The sequence below is a fragment of the Mustela nivalis genome, assembly GCF_964662115.1.
Source record: "Mustela nivalis genome assembly, chromosome: 3".
Classification (NCBI taxonomy): domain Eukaryota; kingdom Metazoa; phylum Chordata; class Mammalia; order Carnivora; family Mustelidae; genus Mustela; species Mustela nivalis.
The window spans coordinates 9,031,735-9,049,261 of NC_139022.1; the positions used below are offsets into that span (position 1 = coordinate 9,031,735).

A 17,527-nucleotide genomic window follows, 5' to 3' on the forward strand; every position below is an offset into this window, starting at 1 on the left:
GATGTGAGACCGGGTCTTGCGTCTTTGCAGCCATCACGTGGTGACGCCCGGAAAGCCCCTCTGTATGTTCTTTCATGGGTCTGCTAAGTCGGGTAGGGGGCGCTAACCGAGGAAGGAAACCTAGGCCCAGGGACAGCGTCCGAGCGGGGGCGGGTTTGCTGTCCTTCTGTCAGCATGGCCTGACCACTGTCCTGCGAAGGCCCCCGAGGGAGTCAGGAAGCCACGCCCTCATTTCCGGCCCAGTGGGTCAGGAGGGAGGGGTCTGGGAGCACTCGGACACAGAGGACAGCACAGGACATGCTGTCTGACCCAACGGGAGGCGCCCTCAGCCGCGGGCTCTCCTCTCCTGTGCATGTTCTGGTGGGAGAGCAGTGGGGTGTTTCACCGAGGCCCAGCAGCGTGAGCTGGTGAGACATTCCCTGTCCTGGGTCCTCTGTGATAACACGGGCCTCCCCAGCATGCCTGCTGATGCCTTCTGAACCGGAAGATTCCCATAGGACTATGAGGCATGCGAGAACATTCCGGGTCTGAACCTGAACGTGTGGAGGGAGCCCCTTCCTCAAGGTTATGTGAAGCACTTTTTAGATTAGGTTGTAGCATGTGGGTCGTTTTCAAGAGTGTCATGTGCCACAAGGCATGCCCAAAGTGGGAGGTGAGCTGCCCCACATCTGCGCCGCAGCGGGGACCCCCAAGTCAGGGCGGGCAGGTGTGTGGAGAGCACGTGGGTGTCGGGGCACAGGGCTTCCGCCGGGCCTCCGTGATGCTGTCCGCAGAGACACACCCAGTGCCAAGAAGCTGTGTGCCCACTAGACTGCAGGAAAGATGGCCCTGGCTGGAAGTGGGGGGGAGGCAAGAAAGTGGGCAAGGTGAAGGAAGTGAGGGAGTTGGGGAGGTGAGGGGAGGGGGTGGTGGGTTTAAAAGGGGTGAGAGGGTGGGAGTGACGAGCAGGTGAGGGAAGTGAGGGGTGAAGGAGTGAGGGGGTGAGGAGATGAGTCGGTGAGGGGTGAAGGGGTGAAGGCCCTGAGGGTTAGGAGCAGGAGGAAGACGGGTGGCGCCGAGCACTGTGTTGGGTGAGGATGGCGCCTGGAGGGGTTGGCTCAAGGCAGGGACTGACGTGGAGGGGGAGGCTCCCCCCTATGACCGCTGCCGCCCATCATGCACAGCCTGGACAGATCTGTGGGACATGGGGTCCCTGTGGCTGGAGGCCACGGAGACAGGGAGGGGACTGGGAGTGAACGCCGCTGGGTCTGTTGCCATCTGGTACAGGTGACATGTATGGCCTCCCTGACAGCGTGGACAACGGGGACGTCACGCTCTGCGGCGAGACCGGATGGCACATACTCGTGTTCTCCTGCCGCCATGGGTTCCAGTTGCAAGGCCAGGAGAAGGTGGCCTGCGTCCCCCGTGGCCTGCTCCGGCCGCCCTTGTGCCGAGGTCAGTGGCTCCTCAGTCGCCGGCTTTACTGACTTGCCCCCAGATCTTCGGTTTGCAAACAGGAAGTAGAATGAGTGTCGTCGGGAGAAGGGGCCGGCGGGTGTCGCCCTCTTCCGCCGAGCCGTGCTGGCTCCGAACACGGCATCCACCCAGGCCAATGAGCCCCACAGGCCTCGTGCCAGATAAAGCACCGAGACAGTCACGTCCCAGCGCGGCCATCGGGGATGCCAGCGGGAAGGGGACGTGTTAGTGACCCATGGGAAGAGCTTCCAGAGCCGCCTCCTCCGATGAGGCCCAAGAGAAGGGCTTCCGCTCGGACGGGCCCCACATGTGTCTGAGTGTGGCCATGCGGCTGGCACGAGCATGAGTGGGAGCCTCCAGGGTCCGCCCCGGGGGCCCTGTGCCCCATTCTGCTGGTTAGAATGGTGTCGGGGGCGGGGGGCACTCAGGTGACGGGCCAGGGACCCTAAGTCACTCCTCCAGAGAAGCGGGCAGAGGGACATCCCCCAGGGGCCCTCTGAGCGCCAGACCCTGAAGTCGGGGTTCCTGGTAAGAGGGGCCGGCACCCCCACAGGTAGGACCCAGGACAAGAATGCGTGACCCCAAGAGTGGGCAGGAGGTGGAGGCCAGGGAAGTGTGCTGGGAGCTGGAAGCACACCCAACTCGCAGGCCCACGGGCCACGGCCATGGCCCCGGCTGTCGGTTGGCAGTACCTGGTATCCGGTGCGGAGCCGCGTGCAGCTGGGCACAAGGGGGAGAGACAAGCTCACGCCGGAGCGTCCATGGAGGACGATGACGACTGTCTGGGGACGGGTGTTGCTAACAGCTGCACGAACATCGCAACATGCCCAGTTACAAACGATTCCGACAGGCAGTTTCTCCTCCAGAACAAGAACCGTGTCTTGGTTTCGGTGTCTGGACTGTTCTGTCCTGGGAGGGTGGCCACGTTCCCTGTTTCTGGCTCAGTCCTGCAGGAAGGTGGACAGAGACTGTGAGCCCCAGGCCTGCGAGGGCGAGTCCCGTGAACCTGCCAGGCTCGTGGAAGCATCTTGCGGTGGCCCGGGTCTCCAGCTGCAGAACTGGGTCCAGGGAGTGCCCCAATGGTAGCCAATGGCCCAGAAACAGCAGGGTCAGAGCCTGCCAGGGCCGGGGACGTGGTGCCAAACACACGACCACACAGGGAAACCTTTGCACCCAGATTTGCACCAGCAGGCCATGAGCAGCTGGGCTGGCCAGCACCCCGCGCCTTGTCAGCCATGAGGACAGGGAGACCACCCAGAGAGCTCTTGCAGATTCGCCTTCCAGAAAATTCACCACAGGACCCCACATGCCATGTGCCTCACACCCTTTTTGCCTAAACACATTCGACATGTTGATTTGGGCTGTTCTCAGTATTCGTGACCCCAGAGCTCGATTCCTCACATCCCTTCTCAGCTAACCCATCATTCCATTCCTCTTCCTTACCCCGCAAACCAACAACCACTCCCCCCACCAAGTGGGCCGCAAATGACCAGGTGCCCGGCACGTGTCTGGCTCATACTGACCACTAGCTGTGAGCCTCCTGAGCCTGATGGCTGCTCCTGGGGGTGACGGGGTGATGCTGGTGGATGGCCAGGGTGCAGCCCTCCACGTGGGCACGGTTCCTGGCTTATAGGGGTTCTGGCAACAGAGAAGCAGCTCTGGGTTCCCTAGCACGCCCAAGTCAGGACCTGCACCGCGACCAAGACCTGGTTGGGCAGGTTGGGCCTGGGAAGGCTTGGGAAGGCCGACCCCCTCTCGCTGGGCCTCATTCCCCGCTGGCTGTGACCCGGTCTGTGACTCCACATGCCTGGCCTGGGCCGCCTCAGCAGCTTCCCAGTCTGCCTCCCAAACCCACGGCCTCTGTGACTCCGCATCATTTCTCAGACACAGGATGGCCCAAGAGGGTGTGATGGTCGTGTCATTCAACACGTGCCCAGGGATCTGTAAAATACAGCGTCTATTGACACTAAGACCTCCTGTGTTTCCTGGAATTAGCCAGAAAAGAAATGTTTTATCTAAAGGAAAACGGACTCAGTGAGTCACCAGGAAACAGGCCTCAGGAATCCAGTGAGGGGTCCCAGGTTTCAGGCAGAAGGAGACGTGAGGGCAGCACCCCTTCCTCACCAGCAGTTGCCCACCCATGGGCACTGCCTCACTGGTCCTGGGAGCCTCAGCTCCAACTCCACCTGGGCAGCCTGTGCTCTTCTCTGGGCCAGGGTCAAGGGTCGTGGGGTCGTGGCCCAAGGCCTCACACGCCCTCTGAGGGTGAGCCGTCCAGTTGGAAGAGTCCACATGGACGCACAGACCCAGCCCTGCCCTGGCCACCCCCCTCCCACTCACCCCTGTCCCACACAGGCCACATCCCACTCGAGGGGGAAGATGTCTCCTGGCGAGGCTCTGGGCCCACATGGAACAAGACCCAGCCGCCCAGTGTGCCCAGCTCACCATGAGCTGCCGATGGCCCCACGACACAACCTGCCCATGTCCCAGTCACCTCCGCTCATGTAGGAGCACTTGGCACAAAGCTTGAAAGAACATGAGCAGCAGACTGGGTGGGACGGGACCAGCTTCAGTGCGGGTGGGTGTCCCCACAGGATCACGGCCACACCATGCAGCATGGTCACAGCGTGGCTGTCTGCCAAGCTGACCTCAGAGGGTACCCACTGGCGGCAAGAAAGTGGGTGCTCAGCGACGGATGTGGCCCAAGGGAGACATGGCTGCCACGATACTGGGGGTTCTTGATTCTCTTGCCCATGGAGCAGGGAGTGGACAGGAGCCCCCAGGGTAAGGGCTGCAGCAGGGGACAGGGAGGACAGGGATATGGCCTGACCTTCATGTGGTCTGTGCAGATGTCAACGAGTGTGAAAACGTGACAGCCTCTCCCTGCCACCCATCAGCCTGGTGCAGGAACACCAAAGGTGGCTTCAGCTGTGAGTGCACAGACCCCTACATGCTGGTGGAGGACGGGGCGATGTGCGTAGGTAAGAGCTCCCTCCTCCTGCGACCTCCGTGGGAGGGGAGGGCAGGTTGGCCATACGCCTTACTGATGGCAGCAGGGTCATCCTCCCAGCGGCATTATGCCCGTGGCCACGCATGTCCCGCCACCGTCATGCGTAGTTGGGAGTGACGGGACCACGCATGTTTCACGACCACCATGTGCAGCTGGGCTTGGGCTGTGCTTTCCGGCAGCTCTCCTGACCTCTCACATCCATGAGAGTTTATCTGAGAAATGGCTTCCCTGGGTAGTCGTGGGCAGAGGCAAGCCCCTTGGGACCAGGCTGGCCCGGGGCTCTCGGGGCACACTGACCACAGCCCTCGGCAGGGAGCTCGCTAACCTCCTCCCCCTCCCCAGACTCTGGGAGGCTCCTGAAGGCTTCCTGGGTCTCCATCGCCTTTGGCGCCCTGCTGGTTGGTGGCCTGGCAGGTCTCACCTGGACGGGGGTTTGCAGGTGGTAAGTCCTCCCCTCTAAGCTGGCAAAAGCTGTCTCCTTCCCTGTGGCAAGGCTGGTGTGTTCCAGAAGCCAGTGCAGACGCTCGGTGCCCCAAACCCCTGCAGCCCCAGAGCAACTTTGTACAAAGCTCCGATTTATGGCTCTTATGCCTACAACTGTGAAGGTGGGAGAGCCCGAACACCTCAGGGCGTCCGCGGCCCATGGATGGAGACTTGGGGCGTGGGCTTGGCAGTGGCAGCACGTTGCTGGGGATGCTCCCGTTGGGAGCCGAAATTGTGCCCAGATGTCTCGGAGAGTAAAGGTCCCCCTGGGATAAAACCGGCTCATCAACGGCCCCGCCCCCGGCGCAGACTCCTGCAAATAGGGAACTTGGATTGACGTAAAGCTGGACCTTTACGTCAAAACTGGCCACATGGTGGGGCCTTCAGAGAGGATCTGGGTGTCTCTTCGGGACGTGGGTCTGCACCTGTCCTCCTGCTTCCTGACCAGCAGCTCCGAGGACTCGAGCTCGGAGTCTTGCTCAGCCTTCCCAGTGGCATAAACTGCAAGACACCACTGCTGGTCCCATCTGCCCAGGGTCAGCCCACACCCCACCACCCTGTGTCTACTGGGACACGCCACAGAGTTCAGCGGAGTCCTCCCCACGGCCCCATCCCCCACCCTTCTGCAGCAGCAAGGTTGCTGCATGCAAACCCAGAGCCCTGGTGGTCATCTGTTACCACCAGGAGGTCACCATCACGTTCTGAGGTGTCCCCAAGCACAGCCAGCTGCAGCCTGGCCCCTCTCCAAGCCCCTGGGAGCAGCAGCTCTGGGACGGGATGGCTGTGCTCCTCCTGCCCAGGCGTCCCGTCGCAGGAGTAAAGCCAACACCCACTTCCTTTAAACTCCAAGACCACCCTGCCCCCACTTCTTCACCTGACACGTGGGTTTACCTCTGCCAGGTAAATGGTATTTAAGTGACACACTTTTAACAGACTCGTGATTTCTGGCAGAACCAATGAACACCACAGTTCAGACGGGAATTCCTTCAATCTACCAGCTAAGGGGAACGCGCGACAGCCGTGTGTCTCACGAGCTTGGTGAATCCAGCCGTGATGTCATTAAACTCTCCCTTTGATCACATGAGATCTTTGTTATGGGCTGAAATACATCCCCCAAATTCACATGTTGGAGACCCGGCCTCTGGGACCCTGGAATGGGGCCGTATTTGGAAACAGTGTCGTTGGGGACATAATGAGTTGAGATGAGGTTGTGTCAGAGTAGGTGTCCCCGGTCCAACAGGACTGCTGTTCTCACTGGAAGGGGGAATACGGACAGACAGGGACACACACAGACCAAAGGCTGGGTGAAGATCCGGGCAGAGACCGGGGGAACATGTCTACCAGCCAAGAGTCCCCAGCAAATCTCCCAAAACCTCAGAAGTAGTAGCCCTGCCAACATTTTGACCCCACACGTCCACACTGCAGGAAGAGGAGAGAACAGATTTCTGTGGCCAAGCCCGTGGGGCCGTGGCACGGTGTTACTGGTGCCCCAAGAATCGCATACAGCAGTGCTGGGGCATCTGCTGGTGGAAGGTGTCACTTGCCTGTGCTGGGAAGAGCTACAGCAACATCAAGACCCAGGCTCTGTCGGGTCTGGGACCTGGACTTAGCCTCTGCGCCCCTGGCTTCCTCCCAGGTTGCTTTGGCACCGAGTGTGATTACACTGTCAGGGCCATCACTGTCAGGACTGTCAGGACTATCACCATCAGGACCATTAAGACCATCACTGTCAGGACCTCACCATCTGGACCATCAGGACAGTCACTGTCAGGACCATCAGGTTATCACCATCTGGACTGTCAGGACCATCACTGTCAGGATTGTCAGGACTATCACCATCAGGACCATGACCGTCTAGACCATCACTGTCATAGCCGAGACCGTCAGGCTGTCATACCAACAAACCACTGATTTGTCAGCAGCAACATCATCTTCAGGGCAGCCCTGCCGACTGCTGGCCATCAGATCAACTGCTGAGCAGTGTCTCTAGTTTTTGGCAGGGCTGGCGGCAGGAAGGAGCCTGTTTTATGGACCGTCTGGTCTTAGAAGCTCCGACATGGGCAGTAACTGAAAGCTGTAGCCAGCCACCCGCTGCTCGGTGAAAATGAGCCAGGCCATGGGCACACACCGGCGGAGGGGCTGGGAGCTGCGATCCTGTGGACTGAACATCCACACTGTGAAAATCCAACATCACCATGACTTAAGTTCACGTACCGTCTCTGTCAGACCTCGGCCACCGTACCATGATACAAAGATGCCTCAGGGCCCACACAAGGAAAAGGGGTTCTTGTTAAGACGGACAGCTGTCCATCAAATGGGCACTTGGGAAGACAGTGTCCACTGCCCTGGAGTGTGGACTCTGGAGCCTTCATACCCACCCCAAAGCTTGGCTGGGTCACTGGTCACCCATCCTGGCAGAGAGCAGAGCCGTCTGGCCGCAGAGATGCTCAGAGCGGCACAGACAGGTGGACACTGACTTGCTGGTCCACAGCCTCTGTGGGGACAGACAGACAGCACCTAAGCCCTCGGGGAGGCGAACCTACAGCCACGCCCAGAAGTGCCCCGATGCGCCCTGCCCGGTATCCGCTCCCCTCCCCACAACAGAAGGCCTTTGGTCGTGAATTTGGTCAAGAGCCTGAAGCCTCCTGGTTGTGGTCCTCCCAGGGAGAGGGAAGCTTGGTAAGGGAAGGAATTTGTCCTCAGGAATTGGAAGGGGTCAGGGTGCAGAGGGAGGGGCCCTGGCCTTGGTGGCCACCCCGATGGACTGTCCTTTGTGGGAGCTCTCGCTGGACAGCCTGCGGGTGGGGCTCCCCCTGGCCCCTTGGCCCGCTGTGTCCACACCAGGGACTCTGTGTCCACAATCCACAAACGCCCTGGCATTGGGACACCTGCTTCCCTCCCAGCCCTTCACCACGAGGCTGTGTGGCTTCATCCAAAGCTCAGGAGGATGGTGCCACGTGCCCGGCCCACTGTCCTGGCTCTGTGGAGGATGCGCCCACTTCCGCTCCCATGGGGCTCCGACCCCACAGAGAGCTGGGTGGGGGTGGAGGCGGGGGTGAGGTCGAGCCGCACCCCTGAGTCACCTCTGCTCTGGTGTCCCCGTCCTTCCCTCCACAGCTCGGGCTCTGCTGCTCCGCGCTCCTGCTCCCATGGCTGCCAAGTTACATGGTTTAGCCGAAGTCTTTCTTCTTTTCCATGCAGACATGTGTCACTGGCTCGTCCCCTCTGCATGTGGCTTTCAGTGCGCCTGGGGGTCCCAGTGTGTCCCGTCCACATCCATTCCTCCCGTCACATTTCCTGACTTCCCTGTGATGCCTCTGGTGCTGCTGGTCACCCTGAGGGTGCTGTTCTCACCCTGGGGGCTCCCAGCTTTGGGAGGGTCTGACAAGGGAGAGCTTCAGCCAGGACTGGCTCCAGCCGGAGAGGAGCACAGCATGCTTCCCAGACGGTCCTGGCTCAGGAAATCTGCATCCAGATGCCACATGCGTGCAGTTGCCTGGAAAACAGAACACAGAAAGTGGGCACGGGGGCCTGCCCCCAGTTCAGCTTCTCCTCCTGGGGACAGTGATTTTCCGAACCCACCTGCACAAATCAGAAGTGGGATCATACAAATTCGGCAGGACTGGGGCTGGGGCTGTCTCTGGGCAGGGTGTTCGCGGGCTGCAGCCGGGGCTCCTGGCACGGGACAGGCTGCGCAGCCTCCTGACACCCCTCAGCCGACAGAGAACGGTGCAGGCCGCGCCGCACCTGGTGCTGTCTTCCAGCTAACAGTGGCCCTGTGCTCCTCCCTGGATGGATCAGGAGGTGCCCGGGGTCCCAGTACCCCCTCCAGTCACAGTGACAGCATGACAATGTGTGTGATGGGCCCAGGGCATTCGCCTGAGTCATGACCTCCGTCAGCAGGTGTGTGCTTGTCCGCAGGGCACACGCCAGCTGGAAAGCCTCCATGTGCATTGCAGGCTCAGGTGGAAGAGGAACCTGCCAACCTTGGCACTCGCCGGGACACAAACGCATCACAGCCTGCTGCCGCCACTCGGGGCATAGGGCAGGTGGGTGCACGCCTGGGTGGGCACAGGGTCCCCACTCTTCCACGTTCCCATTCAGACCAGGAAGCCATCACGGAGACCCTGGTCCCCTGACCCTGCGTGGCTGCCCACGCCGGTCCGGTCCCTCTCTGCACACACTTGCTGTGCAATCACGGCTTGTGCAAGCTGCGTTCTTCCAGGAGGATGACTTATGAAAAGTGTAACCTACTTTGTTTAGAGAGGGCAGACATACTAGAATGAGTAAGCCGGGGTGGGAGCCGGGATGATGCTTCCCGTTTGTGCAAACTGGGTCAGAACTGACCCCATGGTAGGTGCTTGCCTCCATGTCACCCCAAGTCTCAGCCGAACACGACAGCTAGAAATGAAAGGAAATGTTGACTTCTAGAAAACACTTTTTATTAAAAAATGGAGTCATTCCAAGTAGTGTGGAGACAATGGGTCTAGACTCGTGTGTGGCTATTTTTACTTTGTGTGCATGACCACAGGACGGGTGACACTGAAGTCGGGCGTGCGCACGCCTGTCTGGCCCTGGGACACTCATAGCTGGTTGGCCCTGCCCCCAACGCATCCCGCCACAGAGCAGGACCTGCGTCCATCCTGAAGCAGGGAACCGAAACGCCCTGTTGGAATGCACACACAAGGACCCTTCCAGGCACCCTGGGACCCCGCTTGTCCCTGGGCCCCCAAGTAGCTGACTGAGGCCCTGGGGCCCTGGCGGGTGCCTGGTCTGTCCACATGCTCAGAGCCAGTTCTCTCCCGCAGGACCCAGCCTGCGGATGCCAAATCCTTCCCTGCCAGTAGGAACTGCAGTGACACGCTCAGAAGCCAGGTGTGACAGGGCAGCCACGGGCTGATTCCTGGGAGTGGATGGTGCTTCTTGGTATGGGAACCCCCTTCCCACACGACAAGGGGGAGGAGGTTCACTCTGGAAACAACCTCGATCCTGGCGTGTCCATCCTGAATAAAGCATGCAGTGCTCCCCAAGCCAGAGTCACGTGTCCTTCACGCTCGTTTTCACGGGCAGGTGACAGGGTGGACGATGGCGGCCCTGCCCGTTGTCGGACACCAAGCAGGATACCTTGACCCAGGTCACTCCATGACAGCAGTTCTGAGTTTCCAAAATCACCACTGAGGCCATTTCCCAAATCGAGGCTGACTTAGCACCTGCTCAAATCATGACCTGGCACAGGCGAGGAAACTCTAGGCCATGTGGCCACAGGCTGTGCGCACCCACCTGACCCACTCCTCCCGGGGTGGCCTCCACAAGCGTCCACACGCTCACAAGCCACTCCGTCCCATCCAACATGCCGGGACACGCCATCTTCCCTGTACTCAGGGCTGTCTTCCCCAGGGTCCTGTCGCCGCTCCTTCTCCTTCCTCCCTGTTTCCTGCCCACCCACCCCCTTCCCTGCATCCTGCATCTCAGCCTCCTCTGAGCCATGGACACTCCACACCTGTGCCCCTCCCTGCTACATCCCCTCCTGGAGGTGTCTCTTCCTGGCAGTGTCTCCTACTGGCAGTCCTCCTTGCGGGCAGCTTTCTCTGCTGACTGCGTCCCCCCAGCGGCCCTTCCTACAGGCAGCAGTGGGAGGAGTTTGGCTCTTCAGATCTGTGTCACCCCAAGGGGACTGCCAGGCCCCACTCTGGACACCTGGCACACCCCCAGGTAACAGCCTGACACCCCTCTGAGGGTTTCTGGCCTCAGCGGCATCAAGGGGCTGTGAACTCCCACAAAGCAGTGATCATCATGGCCCTAGTTTTCTACACAAATGACCGAGTGGCCGGCTGAGTCCCCTGCCCAGGTGGTCCGTCCCTGCCAGCCCCTCTGGGAGATGGGAAGATGGGAGATGGAAAGCCTGCCCTGCCCCAGAATATGGAGCGCAGTTAGTGACAGAGACCTGCTCAGGCCGGGGCAGCTCTTCCTGACATGCCAGGAGGGAGGACGTGGCGGAGGAAACGGGAATGTCTGTGACACAAGTCCCACTGCTTGTGACCTGCCCACAATGCTGCTTCGCGCAGGAGCTGGAGACCCAGATCTTACTGCTGTCAGTATGACAGTCACAGCGATTAAACTGCTGCCAGAGGCTCCCTGGGGAAAGCCCACTGGTCCCCTCACCACGAGGAGCCCACGTCCCCCTCGGAGCCCAAAAACACCACGGAGCGCGTGCTTCTGGGCCTGGGACACAAGGCATCCCGGGTTCGGACTCCATGGGATTTCCGGAGGAAAGATGGGAATGGAGAGAGCCCTGAAGGCCCATCTACCTCTGCGGCCGCTCTAACTTCCACCGGCATCAGGGCCAGGACGCGGGCAATATTTGCGAGTCCCTGAGCTGTCTGCTCTGGGAGCTGGTCTTTCGTGCCGTGGTGCCCATGTGCTTAGTGTCGCCTCATAAGCTCCTGATGAACAACCAGGAAGCCAAAAGGGACTGTCCTGGATCGTGAGGGTCCCAGGATAATTAAGTATCGACAGGCCACGACCCCAGGGACCCTGAGCTGGGCCTTATGTGCTCCCCTCTTGTCACTTATAGGGAATCTTCACTCTCGTGCAGTCAGATTGTTTGGGGTATTGGTAACTTTGCCGGCACAGTTCTGGGGGATGCGCTGTCAGGATTAGCGACAGTTTTTTTGTGATCGAAGCACTTGGACTGAGTATGCAGGGATCCGTCCACTCCCTTCCCAGGCCCCTGTGTCACTGTCCCTGGCTCATTTCCCTTCCTCCTTGGCTATTCCCAAGAGGGTGACTGTGAAAACTGGCGGCCTTCTGGGAATAATCAGCCTCACGCGACATTAGCCCCAGATGTCCCGCCCAAGGTCACTTTGTGGGGCCCCTTTATTTCGCAGCAGAGCAGCTGAGTCCTGGGTGCGAGCTGGGAACTGCTCTGCGTCCTAAGGAGGGCTGGCAATGCCATCCCCACAGCTCTTTGCCCATCCACCTGCCCGTCTACCAGGAGCCAACCGCCCCTGCATCTCCACCAAAGCTGGACCCCCTGATGGTGCGGGAGCTGTTTGGGGCCATCAGACTGGATCATGTGGTGGGAGCCAGGCCCACCTCACTGGGCATGCCCATCGCGTGAGCCTCACCTCCTGAGCGCCCCAACAGGAGCCCAGGGCTTGGGTGGGGCACAACCCCTGCTTAGACCTCTCTCCTTTAGGACAAAGGCCGGCAGCAGGTCCTGGCAATGTCCCGTTTTCCTTGGCTTACAGCACCCCCTGCTGGGCACAGCAGGAAACACAACCCACTCCTGCTCCCTGCAGGCCAGGTTGCGCGCAGGACAACGCCCAGGGCAAGGCAGCTGCTTCCTGGACCTGCTTTGTTAGGGGAGGCGGCGGAGGCGACACCGGGGGACAATAACAAAAACTGTCAGAAAGAGAAATAAAGGACTTACCAAAACATCATGTAAAGTGTTCTTTCACAACAAAGTACATCTTCCCCTTTTTATTTGAAGTTCACCTTGTAGTGGCTTCTGGCCAAGGCAGCGTGCTCTGAGAGGTGGGGTCCAGCTGTCCTGAGGACAGCGTCTGCCCGGGGACTGGCTGGCCCCACGGAGGCCACGTACTGCGTAGCGTGAAGTGCGAATCGGATACGATTTTACCTACCCAGCAGAGCAAATATGTACGACTCGGTGTTGACACCCATTTCTCTACAAAATGTGATTCTGGGAAAGTTTTGCTTTTATTAATGTGCAGATTTATAAATTAGAGGAATGAAATCATGTCCTATTATAGACCTGTTTCCAAAGATCCGGGCAGATAAAGGGCTTGGTTTCCACTGTCGACATGTTTGGACTTTTGTTGTGGCTGCTTTTGGTGCAAAAGCAAAAGAGAATGAACCCATGCAGCCACCCTCCCCCTGTCGGGGAGCAGAGCTGTCGGGGCTGGACCTTCTTGGAATCTGGAAACCAAAGAACCAGGATAAGCAGGTGCCTCTGCTCAATCTCCCACGCCCTCCTCCCCCCCCCCCCCCCGGCCCAAACTCGTCTCTCTATGACAGCCAGCTGGGGCTTGGGCAGGAGTCCACCCACCTGGCCCTTGGCTGACGCACGTGCCCCTGGCTAAGCCAGAGACAGGCCCAGGTCTCTGGAAGGTGCAGAGTGCGTTTCCCAGGTTCAGCAGCAAGCCTGGGTGACAGAGATCCACCTCAAGGAAAGTCTTCACCCTCACGACACCTGGTTTGGTGAAGGAGTCACCCAGCCCACGGTCCACGAGATGGCGCTTTCCACACCAGCCAGCATGCTCCAAGCTGGGTGTCCAGGACTGAGCAGGACGTCTCGGGCAGGCCAGCTCCAGCCACCGATCACAGTAATCGACTGACTCTTTTTTTTTTTTTTAAGATTTTATTATTTATTTGACAGAGATAGATCATAAGTAGGCAGAGAGAGAGGGAGAAGCAGGCTCCCTGCTGAGCAGAGAGCCCAATGTGGGGCTCGATCCCGGGACCCTGAGATCATGACCTGAGCCGAAGGCAGAGGCCACCCAGGCACCCCTAATGGACTGACTCTTGAGGCCGACACGGTCCTAGATATGCGCGCAGCTCTTCTCAAGCAAAGCCTGGTTTGAACGTTACCTCTGAGAGCAGCAGCTCACACATCACAAGAGTGCGAGGGAAGCACTAGCTGATCAAACCTGTCGCTGTGCAAGGTACCAAGTCCCACCACCTCTCTGAACCACCTGGGTCTGCCAGGACATGGGACAGATTTGTTCCTAGATGTCCCTAGTGTGGTAACGGACTGACCTTTTCTCCAGTCTCATTCAGGGCTCTAGCCAGAGGCCTGAGGCATTTAGCAGAGCTGCCCCTGGAGAGCTCAGCGTGACTGGGTGAGGAGGGCACATAGTGACCTGTGTGCCTCCTGGGCAGGACTGGACCCCATCCCCTGAGGTCAGAGTGTGGTCTCTGGGCCGACCCCAGACGTCCAACATTGCACTGGTCACCCCACTTGGCCTCCAGCACCCACCACCCAAGGCCGCACCCACCAGGGGAACATGACTCCAAACCTCTGGCTGAAACAACCAAACAATGTGGTCTGAGCAGAGCCTCCCAGCTCATTCCTTCCGCATCTGACCAGGAAGAAACTGCGGCACAGACAGTGATTTCTGGCCGCGGGGCTGGTACACGCGCCTGCTGCGGCAGCACTGAGGATGCCTGGTCGATCCGAGTCCCAGCAGCGTGGCCCTTTGGGTGGGGCCGCCTGCAAGGGTGGGTCCCGGCCCTGGTCCAGCGTCCCATCCCTGGTTCAGCGTCCCATCCCGGCAGCCAGGACACCCAGCCTCCACCGGAAGCCAAAGCAGGTGCCCAGTCTGAAGCTGAGGAGCCGGTCCTGTGGACACAGCTGCGTGTGCTGGGGACCCACGGGGGACGCCCGCTGCCTCCCTGGGCAAACCAGGTGGGGATGGAGACTCACTGCACGCGGACCCTAACCTGACTTCCAAGAGCCCCGACCCCCATGCACCCCAACATCCACACTCCCTGAGCTCCGGTTCCCCTGACCTCCAGGCACCCCGACCTCCACACGCCCGCTGCACCTGGAACCCCGGGGCAGGCCCCGGGGAGGCTCCGCGGTCTCTGCCTCTGCCCAGAGCTCGAGCTCCTGCTTCACGTGAGTCCTCTAAGCCGGGCAGCAAGTTCACGCCAAGAGGAACTCCCATGCATTCTGTGGGGCAGGCGACCAGGGGACCCGCACACGCCGGGCTCTGCACAGGAGGGACCCGCGGCCTCTGGGGGGCGGGGCTTGGAGGCCACGCTCGATGGAGGGGCGGGGCGGGGACTGAGACGGGGAGGGTAGGCCACTCCCCAAGGATAGGGGAAGGGGGGGATTCCCAGCCCCCAGCAGCAGGCTTGTGGGCATTTTCTTTGTGTGGTTTCAGGTCCTGGAGAAGAAGGGTGGACTGTCTGGGGCGTGGCCGTGTGTTCACTGGTTTGGCAGAACTTTTCGGTGTGGTTTGACCTGGGGTTCATGCTGCTGGCCCCCAGAGCACGGCCCGTGGGCGAGGCTGCGGGCAGGTGCCGACCCTCATGAGGTGATCCCCACGCGGCTGTGCTAACAAGGGAAGCGACAGCACGTGGACAGACGGGTGTCCCTGGGGTGACATGGTCGCCGGGCCCTCCCCACGCTAGTGCTTCTGAGCCGGAGCAGGTCCCCCCACGCTCCAGGTGGGACCAGAAGGTGGACAGGGCCGTGGAGTCTTAGCAGAGCCCAGCTGCAAGACCAGATGTGAGGTCACCCACCACTGTCCCCGTGAACTGGCCTCTCCCCCTGAGAGGAGGAGTAAAGAACAGTTTGGGCTCCACCACGAGGAGCTGCCCAGGCCAGTGGGCAGGGATTTGCTCACCTTCACTGGGGCCCAGGATGCCTACCAGTCCTCTACCACGTCCGCCTGGCCGTACAGGGATCCAACAGGTGAGACCGCACCTGTCCAGGCAGAGCCTGCCCAGCATCCGGCCAGTCCCTGTCCTGACCACGGGATGGCCAGCATCCGGTCATGAGCGACACGCATATGTCCTGCCGGTGTGGACGTCTCCATCAAAGGAACAGTCGCTGTTCCTCTGCCCTCCCGGGTTCTTGGGCAGGGCCCCTTGGGAACAGGCAGGTGAATATGAGGACAGGGGACCTTTGTCAGCACATCTGCCTCCTGTCCAAGCCAGGGGACGCCTGGGAAATGAGCACCTCCTGGGGGTTGAGGCTCAGATTCCAGGCACAGGAAAGGTGGGAGGGGCAGGCGAGGCTGTCAGAATGGGCTGGGTCAGCGAAGGCCCCAGTGCCCTCATGGCCTGCTAGGCCTTGTGTGATCCGTCATCTTCTGCCCGATCAGCCAGGGAAAGCCCCTGACATGGGGCGAGGTGCTCAGGTCTGTCTGCAGAGCTGCCACAGCCCGAGGCTGAGCTCCCACCAAGACCGCCACAGGGGCCGTGACCTCCCCGGGGCTAGGATCCTCTCCTCTCTTGACCCTCCCCACTGAGCGAGGCCAGAGGGGAGCTTGTGTTGGCAGCTCCTCCAGCCACAGAGGTAGGGGGGCCACTGCAAACACCATTGCACCCGCTGCAACGGGGGGCTTTGTTCTGGAGTCGGGGCCTCTGCTGATGGTGGCCCTCGGGAGGGACCCTGGAAGGAAGGAGCTGAGGGGGATGAGGGGGGCACCCCGTGCTTGCTGGCTGCGCCAGGCCAGGTAGATGAGTGGGGCTCCCGCTCCCACAGGGGCTTTAACATGAGCGGGCAGGTGGGGGTGGGGGACCCAGCACTCACTCTGGTCCTCACCACCCACCCTGCTCACGGCAGGAGGGCGAGGTGTGGGATCTGCATGTTCCCTGCTGCTGCAGAGACCCCGCTTTCAGGACGGGAGATGCACACAGAAGCAGGAGCCGCTTCCTCCCCGTTGGCACAAGAGAAGACTGAAGCACGGAAAGACGCATGAATCCCAAACCCCCAGACCCTGCTCTCAACACCTCACCCTCCCTTCTGGAAGGTTCTGCAATCAACGCTGAGTCCTGCCCACTCCGGGGAGCATATAGGGAAACCAGAGTGGCCTTGAATTCACATTTGCTGAGACAGGCAGTCTGTGGTTCCCAGGGCTGGCCTCATGAAGACGAGACAGCTTTGCTGTGAGAGGAAGAGCTCCCCAGCACTGCTGGCACTGCTCTGGGCCCTTGCTGCCCGTCCTGGATGGTCTTTCCTGAGCTCTGGAACCATTCTCCCCGGGACCCAGTCATGCCTACCAGCACTCACCACTGCTCCGAGAGGGTCCTGGTCAGGGGTGAGAGCACGCGCGCACATGAAGAAGCTGCGGGGGCCCCAGGACTGAGCGCCTTTCTGGTCCCGACGCCAGGAGTTTTTCTCAGGACCCTTCTGTCCAGCATGTCCTCCTTCCCTTCCTTCCCTGGGGGTCCGGGATGGCTTGGAAGTGTCCCATCACACCTTCTTCCATGTGACCTCCGCCCTGGGCTGTTTCTCTGTTTCCTCCAGATGCTTTGTGTCTCCCTGAGGCATCGCAGGTCCCATGTTTGCATGTCTCCCTTGCTGCCCAGATGGTCAGTTCTCTGGCATGCGTGATCACCCACCAGGCACTTCGGAAGTCTGTGTCCAGAGTGTGGCCTTGGTGGGCACTCAGATGTGCTGCTGGCAGAGGGCAGAGGGCCTCCACCACTTTCCAGAGCCAGCAAGGTGTCCCCTCTGGGATGGGCCTGCTTGGTGCTGCTCTGGGCTTCAGATGGAGCGTGGGATACTGACCACAGGCTCATTCCCTCCCTCCCCGCCCCTGACGCCCACCACTTCCCGGCGCCAGGCCTGCTGATTGCTGGCAAGCCAAAGCGGCTGGAACTGAGCCCACATCCTGTCCCCAAGAAACATGATGTCCACCCCGGGTCCCACGGCTGTGGCCGTGGCTACCCCACAGCAGAGGATGATGAAAATCCACCTGCATGCCAGGGAGGTCTTCGGGCTAGAGAGGTCAGGGGCAGGGCAGTGGGCCTGCGTCTGCCCCCACCTGGGGCTCTGCTGGAAGTCCCCAGGGCTGAGCATGGGGTTGAAGAGGCCTGCATTCC

The 17,527-nt window shown here is 60.4% G+C and overlaps 1 pseudogene across 1 annotated transcript in view; it reads left to right on the plus strand.

Annotated features, from left to right (window-relative positions):
* The window catches only part of LOC309861891 (thyroid peroxidase-like), a 57,259-nt pseudogene extending 45,191 nt beyond the window's left edge, over positions 1–12,068 (plus strand). Inside the window, exons 12-19 of the transcript in view lie at positions 355–564; positions 1,267–1,434; positions 4,305–4,436; positions 4,808–4,907; positions 10,499–10,660; positions 11,077–11,191; positions 11,290–11,432; positions 11,912–12,068. The product of the transcript in view is annotated as a thyroid peroxidase-like (transcript). The remainder of the gene's footprint in view (positions 1–354; positions 565–1,266; positions 1,435–4,304; positions 4,437–4,807; positions 4,908–10,498; positions 10,661–11,076; positions 11,192–11,289; positions 11,433–11,911) is intronic.
* Positions 12,069–17,527: the final 5,459 nt, after the last annotated feature.